This window comes from Stegostoma tigrinum, chromosome 1 (genome assembly GCF_030684315.1).
Source record: "Stegostoma tigrinum isolate sSteTig4 chromosome 1, sSteTig4.hap1, whole genome shotgun sequence".
In the NCBI taxonomy this organism is placed as follows: Eukaryota; Metazoa; Chordata; class Chondrichthyes; order Orectolobiformes; family Stegostomatidae; genus Stegostoma; species Stegostoma tigrinum.
The window spans coordinates 66,778,860-66,794,311 of NC_081354.1; the positions used below are offsets into that span (position 1 = coordinate 66,778,860).

The window sequence follows — 15,452 nt, forward strand, 5'->3', positions numbered from 1 at the left end:
TGACCTTATAGAGATTGATAAAATCATGAGGGGCATGGATAGGGTGAATAGCCAAGATCATTTTCCAAGGGTGGGGGAGCCTCAAACTAGAGAACCATAGGTTTAACATAAGAGGGGAAAGATTTAAAAGGGACATGAGGAGTAACTTTTTCACAGAGGTTGGTATGTGAATGGAATGAGCTGCAGGAGGTAATGGTGGAGATGGATACAATTACAACATTTAAAAGGCAACTGGATGGGTGTATGAATGGGAAGGGTTTAGAGGGATAAGGGTCAAATTGTGACAGATGGAACTAAGTCAGAATGGGATATCTGGTCGGTGTGGATGAGTTGGACTGAAGGGTCAATGACATTATGATGCTGTGACTCTGTTTGGATAGAAATAATGTGCAGAGGTACGGGAGATAAGCATGAGATTGGTATTAGGTGATGATGCTCATTTGAAGAGCCAGTGTAGACATTATCGGCTGAATGGCCGCCTTCCGTGCCATAACACCCCTGTGATTTTTTTAAATAAATTGGCACAAATTGGTGTTTCGCTAACAATTATTTATTCCTTCATAGCTGTGTCGATCCCTTGTAGGCCTTTAGAAGCAAATATATCCACTCGCTCTAAATGAGATTTTTAAAATCAAGAACAATATCGTGTTTGCATTACACACCTTTTTTGGTAGCTGGTGATTTTCCTTTCTGCTCATTATGTTTAAGGATGACCATACTGAGGAATGAAACTGTAGTCAAAATTGCAAAATCAAGGCAGATTTTCCAACAGTAGCAAACCCCAACTACACCTTTTTATGGTCTTGCTACAAAGCAATTGTCTGGCATTTAGGTCCCTTTGACATAGAGATTAGAAAAGCAAGTCAAGAATTCTTTGACTGCATAAACAGAGCTTGTGAATAGCAAGGCAATACTTCTATCCTGTCAGTTTGGATTGTTTTCAAACCCACATAATCAAAAGCGAAATAGCAATGTACAATTAATCCATACTGCTCCACCTCCACCGAATTCAATAATAAAGGTATGTGATTGATGTAAGTAAATGGTTAAAAATGTCCTAGCCAAGATAGCACTTCTGATCAGTATTACAATGATTAATGTGACCTGCTAGACCAATGTTTTCATTATGCCTGAGATAACAAGGTGTAGAGCTGGATGAACACAGCAGGCCAAGCAGCATCATAGGAGCAGGAGAGCTTGACGTTTTGGGCCTAGACCCTCTCCAGCATCTGCAGTTCCTACTATCTCTTTTCATTATGCCAAACAGCTTAGAAAACCGCAGCAGTCTAACTTTCAGGTGGTAAAAGTGTATTATCACTTTATGATCTGAGGAAAAGACTGAGGCTTTAAGTTGATTTACCGAAAAGATGGTTGAGCAACCAAGTGTTATTTACAATATGGATATTTTACTGGTATGCCACAGGGATGCGCCCAACTCTCAGCTTCTTCACAATATTGATTTCAACTACTTCCCAGTAAAACAGAAATGTGAATTAAAAAGTTTGCTTTGAGTAGACACTTGTAGTAGTACTTTTGATGCAAGTTGTTTGTATTAAGAAAATAAAACCACCAAAACCATACAATGTAACAATTTGCAAGCAGTGTGCTGATGCCTGAAGATAAAAACCGTATTGCAACCAAACAAAAAGTGGGCTGATACGTTAACCGTCAACAAATAACAAAACGTTCCTGAATTAACAACACAAAAAATACAATTTAAATTAGGTTATCAACTGAAAGACATTAATAACAAAAATGTACAGAAATACGTGTCCTCAGCCCTGGAGCACATTCATCTTCATTCTATTTTACATCCAAATTTGCGTCAGTGGGTACATTTTGAAAATTATACATTAGGATGAATTAATTATCCAGAGATGTGTTTCGAGACAATGACATGTTTTGGTGTTTCAGTGACATTGTTGAACAGCTCCCACTATGTTCTAATAATTTATGCTGTCACTTAAAACACCTCCCCTATTAATGCCAGATAACATACTTATTCCATATAGAATGCAAACATTTTCCTCCCTAGCAACGTTCATTGAACCAGAAGCTAAATCATAGAACAGATGACATTGAGCAATATAAACTGTTTGAACAGTTTCATACGTATCATCGGCAATAGTCTTGCAAATAAAAACATAATTTCCAGAGAATAGATTCACAATAGAATATTAAATTTGCTAAACAATCTAATTTGTAATTATTCATTATTTTAATCTCTACCAACTGTGTGAAGTGTGAGACCATTTTGCTCAAGGTGGGTAACTGGTGATCTTCAGATTGGTTTGGGAAGCAGAAACACCAATTTCATTTTGTTATACCTTTTGTTAGTGGGATTTCAAATCTTAAATAGAAAATAAAATATGAAATATAATTTTAAAAAATTTCATCCAAAGGTCTCACCACTCCTGGGTATCACTTGAGTAATACAGTTCCAGAAAGTGGGGTGGGTGTGGGATGCTGGGGAAGGGTGATGTGGGGCAGCAGGTCATGTGTTTAAAGAAAAAAGTATTAGAGATGACCACTTAACCCATCCAACCCATTCTGTGAAAATACAATATGAACTCTTTTCTAACCGTTTAATTCATCAAGAAAACATTCTGTGTAAATGTGCACTGTATCCCAAGTGCATCAAGAAAAACTGCAGGATGTTCATCGATCATAAATCTTTGCTGTTCAGACCTGACATCCTGTCCTCCCACCCCAACTCAATCCCAAAAGCACAGAAATTATCACATTTACTGAAGCATTTGATCAAGCTTGTTTTTCCCTTGCCTGTAGCCTTGAATGTTGAGCTCAGCCGGGTAATTACCCAGCATTACTGCTCAACCACTGTTCAAAATATCAATAAAAGGCTCGAAAATGGGAAACTTACAAAGGAGATTTTGTTTTCTGAGTCATACAGCTGCAATATATCAGTGAGTTAGCTTTCAGCAACAACTTCCGTTAAATAGCTATGATTTCCAGCATTTTTTTGTTTTCAGTACAGATTCCAGCATCTGTGGTAATTTGTTCCTTCCATTAAATAGCTGTTCCTTCCTTGCTCATTGCTACTGAAGTATGTTTTTTTGTAGACCTACTACAAAACTATCCGAGGCAGTTCTTCTCATCTCAGTTTTCAACAGAAAGAACTTTGCCTCTATCAAAGAAGCAGCTTTGAGGAAATCTCCAGCTGCGATTGGACGTGAGGAAATGGTACATTGTGCAGAATCTTATCAGGGTTTGAGTGATGTGGGCTGTGGCAGAATCAGGCGACAAGTTGATAGCCAGAGACTATTTCCCAGGGCAGAAATGGCTAGCACGAGGGGTCATAGTTTTAAGCTGGTTGGTGGAAAGTATAGAGGGGATGTCAGAGGCAGGTTCTTTACGCAGCGAGTTGTGAGAGCATGGAATGCGTTGCCAGCAGCAGTTGTGGAAGCAAGGTCATTGGGGTCATTTAAGAGACTGCTGGACATGTATATGGTCACAGAAATTTGAGGGTGCATACATGAGGATCAATGGTCGGCACAACATTGTGGGCTGAAGGGCCTGTTCTGTGCTGTACTGTTCTATGTTCTAAGTGTAGAGAGGGCTAACTCAGTGATTGTTGCCTTTGATTCCTGCTAATTAGATGCTTTGTTAAAAGTCTGGCCGATCTCATTAATATTTAGCATTCCATCTTAACCAACTCTCAAAGTGAGCATGACATCAGGACCACTTGACAAGGAAGCCAGACTGAAAGCCTGGTGGAGTCAGCTTGCCATCTGCACTGAAGGATGACGATGTTGGATGTGGTCCATGGACACCAGGCACAAACACCCCACATCCACAGATAATGGCATTCAACATTTAGGGGCAGCACAGTGGCTCTGTGCTTAGCACCTGGGTCCAATTCTATCTACAGGCAACTGTCTGTGTGGAGCTTGCACGTTCTCCCCATGTCTGTATGGGTTTCCTCCGGGTGCTCTGGTTTCCCCCTACAGTCTAAAGATGTGCAAGCTAGGGGGAATGGCCATGCTAAATTGTACATAGTGTTCAGGGATGTGTAGATTAATTGGGTTATGTGGGATGAGTCTGGGTGGGATGATGTGAGGTTCAGTGTGGACTTGCTGGGTCGAAGGGCCTGTTTTCCACACTGTAGGGATCCTGTGATGTTGTACCAGCATCATACAGCCCTTGTGGCACATCTCAAATCGTACTGAATGCTTCTGCCCTTCAGCCCTGAACATTGGGCTGTTCTGATATTAATGTTCTTGCAAGGACACAATGCTCACAGGGGCAAACACCCAGCTGAGTGACTGGTCCAGGTTACATTACCCAAGTTGTTCTCTTGTTGCTATAGTGCTCACTCGCCCCTAAATTTCCCCTATCTTCCATGTCTGGGCAAATATTGAGCTGCACTGTGCAGCTGTAGACTGACAGCACTTATCCAGGAGTACAGTGGGCTTTCAAAGATGGTGTAGGTGTGTCCATCTTTTGGCAGATGTTCACTTCGTGGCAAGTTGTTCTGGGAGGGTCAAATGGTGAGATGGGACAGCAATCAAATAGGTGAGATGCTTATAGGGTTGATAGATAAGTAATGAGGGGAGAATTGCCGAGAGAACTTGTCACAGGTCATGATAACAATCCCTCCAAAGTATTCGAAGCAACTCAGACAAAAAGTGAAAATAGGTAAGATCCAACCGACTGCTTCCTTTTTTGTGGAATGTACTTTTCACAAATGAATCTCAAGTGAGTTCTAAGTTTGCATGACAGCCTAAGAATGAAATGCCTTATTAATTTCTTTAGAGGACAATTAGATTTGATTAGAAGTCAAGTTAATTTGAGTGACAGAAAGGTTTTAATGCCTAAGAGTGTATTGGTATCCCAGCTAAGGATAATAACGGACAAGACAGATCCCAGAATGCAATATAGCCTGCTGTGTCATAAGTTTAATTTGTGCATTTTATAATGGTGTTGGTTAGTGAACATATACATACAAAATTACAAATATTCTTCAATAAAAAACACGGGCTTATCACATAAAATAAAGGAAACAAAGTTTTATACATTATTCAGTCATGGGATGTGGATGACACTGGTTGAGCCAACATTTATTGGCCATCCCTAGTTGCCCTTGAGAAGGTGGTGGTGAGCTGTTGTCTGCAGTTCATTTGGTTTAAGTAGACCCACAGTGCCAATAGGGCAGCAGTGCCAGAATTTTGACCCAGCGTTAGTGAACGAACAGCGGTTCTGGGATTTTTCTCTGTGACTGCTAATGCATTAAAACAGTGATTACAACCAGTTAAGTATCTTTGGGATGTGAAGTGAAATGAGATGATCTGAAGTCATGCAAGGCATTACTGAAATACAAGTCTATCTTTTATTCGTTCTTGTGCCAAAAATTAATCAAGCCGAAATCTAAACTGTTCTTCCATCCTTTTGTTTTTGTTGTTTAACCTTGGTGTGCTGTCTGTCACAAACAACATGACAACAGCAACACAAGATTTCAAGATGAAAAGTCTATGCCACATGGAAACTTTGATCATCTCAGTCAAGTCTTAATCCTATCACCTCTACCTTCATGTCAAACAAGATCTTTTTGACCTTCATCTTTGAAAAACTTAAAAATTGCTTTAGTATTTTTCTTGAAATCCTGTTCCACATATCTGAGGAAAACAAAATGTTTCTGCTAACCACCAGCCTCATTTGAGGCTTAGTAATTTTAAACATGTGTTTATTTTGCCAAGCTACATACTTTGCTGCTTTACCAACCTAAATCATCCTCAATTTTCCTTTCTCCAGTCAAATCAAGTTAATTTTTGTTAGCTTATCGTGTCCTTCCTCATAAATCAAAATCATTTTCGAGGTGGAGTGTGCAAAATGTCATGTGATGTTTCAAAAATGGCCTGTGTGGAAGTAATGGATTTTATTGTTTTTGCAATTTATCATGTATTTTACCTTTCCCAATTTCTCTAGTTCCGGTGATACGGAAGCTGAATATTAAAGGAAAATCAGAAAGTTGGACAATGCTGTAAGATTAGACTTCCAGTAAATGGAAACCACATTACCAGTAGCGATACAAATATGGACAGCTGAAAGCTTATAGGCTCCATAAGGTATCAAGATTCAATCAAATATTAAACAGCATTGATTGTTTTTATCTGCTAAATGGTAGTTTCCCTGTGCTGCAGGAGAATTAAATGAATGACCACAAAAGCTTTCTAGTGACACAAAAATGTTTAAATTAGAACTCTAACAAATAAAGGAAAATCAAGGGCAACAAGTGTGTGCCCTAATGGGAGTAGTTCTATGAGGCCTCTCACTGTTTAAACTTGCATGTGATTAAATAATGTGAGAGCGGTGAGGGTAAAGATGTTGATTGGTAGCTTTCAAAACCTTTATAATGAAATGAGGAGAGAATTCCTGAGAATGCTTAACTTGCGAGATGTGTTATGTCAGCTTTTCTAAGGTATGGTTTTGTACAGAAGATTAAATCATTTCTGGAGAAGGGGAAAATAAACTTGCCAGTTTTGAAGCAGACAGTTTCACGTCACTTTCACTCTTATGATTAAAATAATGCTTACTTCTATAAAGTGAAAAATCTTCTTCAGATATTGTTTATTCTGTTGTATTTCTGGTTTCACTGAAAAATGTTTCAAAGCATCTTTGGTATAAATGACTTAAAGTTGGCTTTCTGACTTTTATTTGAGGCTTAATTAATACATGTGGGGATAAATTTTAGCATTTGGCTGTTCTGAATGGCTCTCAATTATGCATGGATGCCCCATTCGCTGTCTGTGACTTCCTGGCTCTCCTCTGTCATTCTGTTCTAACAAGCAAGCAGACTGAGCATAATGAAAGCCAGTGAGCCATGTATCATATTGTTGAACAGAGAATAAGTCTATTGAAGCAACATTTCTACCTTCAAGACCATTAGGAAGCGATCTATGTAGTGCACACCTGAGAAGGTCTCCCTGTTTGTGCTGTGTTCTCAACTAGCTTGCTATTATGAGGGTGCAACCATCCTCTCTTGCCTGTGAGAGGCCACATCAGGAGGAGGAAGTGAAGTAGGTAACCATTCAAGTGGCTGTAGCAAATTTTGAGGCTCTGTTTTAGTTGAAATAATGTTTTTCCACAGTCACATTCACTTCAGACATCACACCACAAAGTTCTCTCTGCACATTCAGCAATAAAAACTACAACCGAAAGCCTTTATGAAACGTACTTATCCAATTGCACAACCAGACATACAAACAGCAATAAAGAGTTCACACTTGTGTGCTCCTTTACTGTCTAGTTTCAGAACAAATGTTGCTGTGAATCATTCTGCATCATTAGTAACATCAATTCGAATTGGTTCGAAGTAAATACACACAAACCAGCTAAGCTTGAACTGGTGAAAGAAGTTTGAGTCCTTGTCTTAAAAATAAACTGATCTTCAATAAAACCATCCAAATTGATCTAATTGTCAACAGAATGCCCTGCTATTTGACCTTTGCGTTAACCTGTCATGGCCTAACTGATCCTGTGCAATGACACCCAGTCACTGCAGCATGGCTGGTCAAGGGCTGGTGACTTTTTGCTGAGGGAGACAGTATTTAGCCTTGCAGCTCAGGGCTAGGCGACCGAGAGGTAGACAAAGGCAAAGAGATGTGCTGGCAGCATATGCGTCTGTAAGGTGGAGATTCAGCAGAGTAAAAGGTTAGTGGTGGGGTTAGTAATGTGATGCTGCAGTAGAAGACAAGAGGTTGGACAGGCTAGGGTTGTTTTTGTTGTAGAGTAGAAGGCTGAGGGGTGACCTGATTTGAGGTAGACCAAATTCTGAGGCGTAGAGATAATGTAGAAAAGAGGAACCTGTTTCCCTCGGCAGAGAGTTCACAAACCAGGACTCATAAAATCAAGCAAAGTGGCAGAAATATTAGAGGGGACAAAAGGAAAAGCTTTTTTACACAGAATGGTGGGTGTATGATATTCAATGCCTGGATTGGTGGTAGAGACTTTACATTCTCTTTAAAAAAAACCTGATCCGCAGCTTAAGCATTTGCGCTGTGTGCAGAAAGTTGAGGTTAGAAAGGGCATCCCTGTGTCTTTGGGTCAGCATGGACAAGAAGGACCATATGGCCCCTTCTGTGCTGTATCATTTCAATGGTTCAGTGAGCATGCCCACTCACTCACTATTGTGAGGCTATTGCATTCTCTTCAATATTGCTGCCACATCTGTGGTGCCTCCTGGGTAAGATAGAACATATAGAGCATAGAACATTACAGCACAGTACAGGCCCTTCGGCCCTTGACGTTGTGCCGACCTGTCATACCGATCTCATGCCCATCTAACCTACACTATTCCATGTACGTCCATATGCTTATCCAATGACGACTTAAATGTACCCAAAGTTGGCGAATCTACTACCGTTGCAGGCAAAGCGTTCTATTCCCTTACTACTCTCTGAGTAAAGAAACTACCTCTGACATCTGTCCTATATCTTTCACCACTCAAATTAAAGCTATGCCCCCTCATGCTCGCCGTCACCATCCTCGGAAAAAGGCTCTCCCTATCCACCCTATCTAATCCTCTGATTATTTTATGTGTCTCAATTAAGTCACCTCTCAACCTTCTTCTCTCTAATGAAAACAGCCTCAAGCCCCTCAGCCTTTCCTCGTAAGACCTTCCCTCCATACCAGGCAACATCCTAGTAAATCTCCTCTGCACCCTTTCCAAAGCTTCCACATCCTTCTTATAATGCAGTGACCAGAACTGTACGCAATACTCCAAGTGCGGTCACGCCAGCGTTTTGTACAGCTTCACCATAACCTCTTGGTTCCGGAACTCGATCCCTCTATTAATAAAAGCTAAAACATTGTATGCCTTCTTAACAACCCTGTCAACCAGGGTGGCAACTTTCAAGGATCTGTGTACATGGACACCAAAATCTCTCTGCTCATCTACACTACCAAGAATCTTACCATTAGCCCAGCACTTTGCATTCCAGTTACTCCTACCAAAGTGCATCACCTCATACTTGTCTGCATTAAACTCCATTTGCCACCTCTCAGCCCAGCTCTGCAGCTTATCTATGTCTCTCTGCAACCTACAGCATCCTTCGTCACTATCCACAACTCCACCGACCTTAGTGTCGTCTGCAAATTTACTAACCCATCCTTCTACGCCCTCATCCAGGTAGTTTATAAAAATGACAAACAGCAGTGGACCCAACACCGACCCTTGTGGTACACCACTAGTAACTGGTCTCCAGGATGAACATTTCCCATCAACTACCATCCTCTGTCTTCTTTCTGCAAGCCAATTTCCAATCCAAACTGCTATATCTCCCACAATCCCATTCCTGTGTATTTTGTACAATAGCCTACTGTGGGCAACCTTATCGAACACCTTGCTGAAATCCATATACACCACATCAACCGGTTTACTCTCATCTACCTGTTTGGTCACCTTCTCAAAGAACTTAATAAGGTTTGTGAGGCACGACCTTCCCTTCACAAAACCGTGCTGACTGTCCCTAATCAATTTATTCTTTTCTAGATGATTATAAATCCTATCCCTTATAACCTTTTCCAACACTTTACCAATAATTGAGGTACGGCTCACTGGTCTATAATTACCAGGGTTGTCTCTACTCCCCTTCTTGAACAGGGGAACTACATTTGCTATCCTAAATATTCCTGTTCTCTCTTCTGGCTGCTGCTGGATGGCTTCTCTCCAGTCAGGTGCCATGTCCCCTCTTCTTGACTCTGACTCGTTGGAGGGCTCTTATGCAGTGTCTCTAACTCAAAAAAAGCTGTCTCACTTGTGCGTTACAACCTCTTTCAAGAGCTTTGAGATAATTGCTATCTGCTGGGACTTTCCAGATCTGTAATCTTCCTTTAATTGGCAAAGAAACTTTAAAAGTGTCACACAGCCTGTAACACAGGATCACCAAAGTTGCTGGGGTCCCCTGCATTACAAAGAGACCACAGGCTGCATGAAAAGCAAAGCAGTCACAATGGAATCATTTGGCTAGTGCTACTAATGACTGAATGAAAATTGGGGAAATGAAAACATTGTGTTTTGTTTACCTTGAACTTTAAATCTAAGGGGAACCTCACCCTCACCTAGTAACTAGAATGTTGATGCAGGGAAACTATGTCATACCAACATTCCATCTGTCGTGCAAATTCAGTTTAAAATTAAACACGCAAAATACTTAATATCAAAGCAGATTAAGCAGTATCTGAAGGAAAATATATAGGGTCCACATGTCTGATAGGATTCAGCTTGGTGATTTCTTTCCTGATCAGTTCCAGTGAAATGTCCCACTTGAAATATTGACATGTCCTTTGTTGGTTTAGAAGAAGTGGACGCTAGGAAGTTGTTTCCATTAGGCGGGGAGACTAGGATCCATGGGCACACCCTTAAAATTAGAGGGGGTAAATTTAAAACTGAAATGAGACGACATTTCTTCAGCCAGAGAGTGGTGGGCTTGTGGAATTCATTGCCACAGAGTGCAGTGGAAGCCGAGACATTAGATGCCTTCAAGGCAGAGATCGACAAATTCTTGATCTCAAAAGGAATCAAGGGCTACGGGGAGATTGCAGGGAAGTGGAGTTGAAATGCCCATCAGCCATGATTTAAATGGCGGAGTGGACTTGATGGGCCAAATGGCCTTACTTCCACTCCTATGTCTTATGGTCTTATGGCTGACAGGTACGGCAATTTTTTGTACATTCCAGATTCTCAGAATTTAAGGCTTTTCTTTTTCTCTGCACAAATTCAAGTGTTTTATTTCCGATCATGCCGACTATGTCATTTCAGTGAAGCATGACTGACTATCTTCATTATTTCCCTCAAAGACGTCGGTACAAGAACAAATGTCATGGAAAATATAAGATGTGAAGTCCAAGATTTTGAACGCAAAATATATAAAAAGCAGGTAAACCTTGCTTGAAACAAACCTAATATCACAAATATCAGGTTTTTTTGGAAAAAAATCAATCCAATGCCCTCCTTGCCTTGACCTCAAAGGTGTAAGTGCTGTAAATAATCCAAAGGAAAAAAGTACTGAATGTTTCTCAGATTGCTTTATCAGTACATACATAACACTGACAGCACTGAGGGAAACTGGTTTTGAAATTCGCTACCAAGAACATTATGGATGTATCATTTCTGAAAAATGAAACAGACTACCCTTGGTCAATTCAGGTTAACGTAAAGGTCAAATAGTAGGGCATTTTGTTGACAATTAGATCAATTTGGATGGTTTTATTGAAGATCAATTTATTTTTAAGACAAGGACTCAAACTTCTTTCACCAATTTAAGCTCTGCTGGTTTGTGTGTATCTGCTTTGAACCAATTCAAATTGATATTACTAATGATGCAGAATGATTCACAGCAGCATTTGTTCCTTCTGCCTACCGAAATCCAATTTAATAAACCTTGTTTTTCAGAGCTATTCCGTACAGAGACATATAACAGTTTGGTTGGATTCAGCTGGAGGTAACTGAGATATATCAGTCTGAGTGTAGAGTTGTTACACATCATTCACTTTTCTGGCCTACTAAACCTCAGAAATGTTTGCCTGCAGGTATATGAATCAAGATTATGGAATAGCACTGCTGATAAAAGGAAATATTTTGAAGTATATGGTACTTGAATGGTTTAGCTTCTCTGTCAAAAGGAGAAGAGAGCCTGAGTATGAAACACGATGTAAAGAACAACTGATAGAAAAGTGCTGAGATATATTTAAAGATTTAAGTTGAATTTTCCTATCCCAGGGTAGCAGCTATTTTTTTTGCAAACAATGGAGAGTGAAAATTCAGTGAGTGAAAAACACAACTGTCTTCCTTAGCTGCTGTTTTTAAAAATAAGTTCCATTTTCAAATGCCCTCTGTCAAACTTGGTGCTTCACCAGCCTGTGTAGAGCTGACCCTTTGGGCAAGAACCTTCTGGGTGTCCTCCAAGTGTTTTGGCAGTCAGGATAGAAAGCCAACATTCAGGTTCTGAAGGGTCTAGGCCCGAAACGTCAGCTTTTGTGCTCCTGAGATGCTGCTTGGCCTGCTGTGTTCATCCAGCCTCACATTTTATTATTCAGGTTCTGAAGTCAGGTTAAAGTTCTGCTATTAAGATCTCAGAACCTTTCCCAACATTGATAGTTGGGAAAATCTCTTGCATTCTTCAGCATAGTATGAGAATTCACCATTGCCCCAGCCCATGGGAATTATATTCACTGGCATGATCCTGTTTGGAAATAAAACAGGGAAAACATTGGTTCACAAACCTATTGGAGGAGTGTACCTGGCGGGCTAAACATCACCCCGGAAACTCTACTGGATGCATATTCTCTCAATAGCCTGGGTCCTTCCAAGATGTTCTTTTTGCTTAAATTATTACAGAATAAGGACTGGAAACTGCCAAGTCCACCCAATACAAGGGAAATGTCATTCCTAGCCAGTCTTGCAAGATATTGTTTTTCTCCCTTGCTAACGTCCAAGGGATGCAGGCTGTATGGCTCAGCAAACTGGGCAAGTAATGGCACAGTTATGACTTGCTGAGAAGTAAAAAGACTGAAAAGAAAGTGGTTACAACAGAAAAGGGATCCAACAGAAAAGTGACTGAAAAGATGGTTTACAAATAAGGCTGGGAAGGTATGGCAAGGTGTTAAACTTAAGGACCTATTTGATAGGGGTACTGGAAGGATCTTAGGGAGTGGACGTAGACAACTAGGAGACAAAGTAACACTGAGAGGGCTAAGGATGGAAGAAGAATGAAAGCTGCAGAGCAGAGTGAGCTTATGAGGTGTGCTGCCAGGGGTTGAAAGAGTATGTGAATAGAATAAAGAGTGGTACAGTGCGAAAAGTGGGCATAAGGAATTAGATGGGTGAATGCTCAGGGAGGGCAATTGTGCAAGAAATTGAAGCATAAAGGAGAGGTTGCCATGCGAAAGGGGAAGGGCATCTGTAGTGATGGTGGGAAGGGAGAGTGTATTTTAGAGGGAGAGGATTGAGGAGGAAGGAATTGAAAGAAAAACTTGTTGCAGCATTCTTTCCCTCCCTGAGAATGCACAATAGAAAGGAGAAGGGGCTGAGCTCTGTTTTCACTAGTTCCTGCACAGCTCAAACACTTGAGTCTCTGTGAAACGAAACAGAAACCAAAAACAAGGAAATTGTGCAAAGTACTCAACGAAGGACTATGCACTGTAATGAAGTGCTCACTGCAGCATAAAGATTAATAAGATCTTATGCCATAACTAACTATGGTAGCATGCTGAAACCAAGTCCTGCTATTCCAGAATTCTTCAAAAAAGAAAGTTTTTATTTTAAAGAAATGTGCAAAATAAATAAAGTTGCTGACTTTCACACCCATATTAATTTTAAAACAAATCAGGTTTTGGTACCTGACGAGTCACTATTTATTATCGGTCACTAGATCCTAACTACAGCTAAACAATCAAACTACATTAAATAAATGCTACAACTTAAAACTCTAAACTCCCCCATACATACTGACAGACAGACATGAAAAGGGGGAAAAAATATCAAAGGAGGGAGAAAGAGAGTTCATGTTTCGAGTCCAATATGACTCTCTAGAAGCATTCTCTGTTTGTTTTGGATGTCTCGCATCCACATTATTTTGCCTTTATTAAAAGAAAAATCGCATTGGCAGAAGGGAAAATGGAAAACAGTTCCATGGTCTTTTTTTCCCCCCAAGATCTACTGTAGAGATTCTGACTGTTATTCTGGTTGATCTGAAGGTTTCTCATTAACTATTTTTTTCAAATGCAAGAACTAGTTTGTAAGAAGCACAGGATGGCTGGCCTATTTATGAAAGGTCTCTGACTTATCCAATTCAAAGTCGCAAATTGTATGAGATAGGTTTCACTGAGGAACGGAAGAACACATTGGATATATTTTCAGATAACAGTATTGTGTGCAAAAATGGGGAAAAGACAGGAGATCAGGCCATATGGCATCCTTTTAAACTATTGTATTGCTTTGATTCTGCAGCATTTGCTGAAGAAAAGATACGGTGGTATTCTTCAAGGTTTAGTTTACTGCAGAGAACCATGTGGAAAAGATTTTGGTTGATCCAGGTCATTTGGTTCATCTTCTGGTCTGAATTAGCTTCTCCCTGCCTTGTTCACAGCCCAAACTGTTCAAAAACCTGATAAACAATCACATCATTGTTGGCAGACAAAAGACCTTTATCATTGACAATTGGCCGCTAGATCTCTCCAATCAGCTTCACTTGTAAACAATCGTTGATGCCAGTTCATCTGTAAATTCCTGGAGCACACAGCTATATAAACATGCATCGTAAAACCTATCAAGTTATTTGATTCCAAACCATGCAGCCATCTTTGCAATCCCTGACTTGCAATATTATTCTTTCTTTTTCAGTCTACTGTTTTAAAATGTACAAAACAGACACTAGCCACTTGTCACACTGACATCCCTATCAGGTCCCATTGCATTGAACTCTGAGCTGAAGGATATCTCACACACAACATTGAGTGTTAATTGGTGATAACAAAGTGTGGAGCTGGATGAACACAGCAGGCCAAGCAGCATCTCGGGAGCACAAAAGCTGACGTTTCGGGCCTAGACCCTTCACCAGAGAGTGTTAATTGGCATTGGTTTATGTGAAATCATGCAGGAGCATTCACTGGCCCACGTGTCTGATTCTTACAGGCACTGGGATAATGTAGAATGGCATGCTGTTGATCCAAGGTTGCAGGGCAGGGTAATGAAAGCCACCAGAAGTCACGATTACATGCATATAATTCTCAGTGTGACCAATATTATACCATGACAGGCTCTAGCGAATGTATTGCAGCTCCTTTCCCATCGGCAGCATCTCCCAGTTTGCCATTCAAAACTACTTTCTTGACTTCACGGCTGCCCATCTCAGGAAAACACATCTGCTTGTCCAGTTCAGTCTGAACTCAGAGAACCAAACTGCCTGAGCCATCCAATTTCCCTCCATTCCTGATGTGCAACAGGCCGTCAACTCCCGACCAGAGCATCTGTGCGGAGCCATGTCGTAATACGGGGGAGGCTATGTATACATTCCTGTAACATCATGAGGAAGGGGCCTTCAGCTATTGCAGATATTTATTGAGCCTACTGACTCTCCAAACTCTCACATCCAGCTAAAGTTGACAGTTCCCCTCGGTCATGTTCCTTTTAGAAGGCAGCAGAAAATAGCATTCTCAATGTTGTACCTACAGCTCCATGTGATGTGTATATAATCACCTTGAGCAATTGAGATCTAAGATGGAGGGAATAAATCAGAAGCCTTAACAGATAGAAAGGGACTGTACTAAAATAGTACAAAGTGCTATATTTGTGAATAGTACTTGGTTCAACATAGCATTGACATCCATGTTGCCAAAGTGATATCAAGCTCTTTTCATCTTTCTTTTCCTTTTGTTACATCAGGGTACTAGCTTGACAGCTGCAGCTGAGCTGGAGGAAGACTACTAAGTGCTTT

The 15,452-nt window shown here is 40.5% G+C and overlaps 1 protein-coding gene across 9 annotated transcripts in view; it reads left to right on the forward strand.

Moving 5' to 3' along the window:
• Positions 1–15,452, forward strand: part of ndst3 (N-deacetylase/N-sulfotransferase (heparan glucosaminyl) 3) — a 989,735-nt gene that overhangs the window by 434,175 nt on the left and 540,108 nt on the right. Inside the window, exon 1 of one of the 9 annotated variants that reach the window (XM_059646057.1) lies at positions 5,994–6,083. The exons of the other annotated variants lie outside the window; for them this stretch is intronic. The gene's annotated coding sequence lies outside the window, so the exon portion shown is untranslated. Of the gene's footprint in view, positions 1–5,993; positions 6,084–15,452 lie in introns of those variants that run through there. 9 annotated transcript variants of the gene reach the window in all.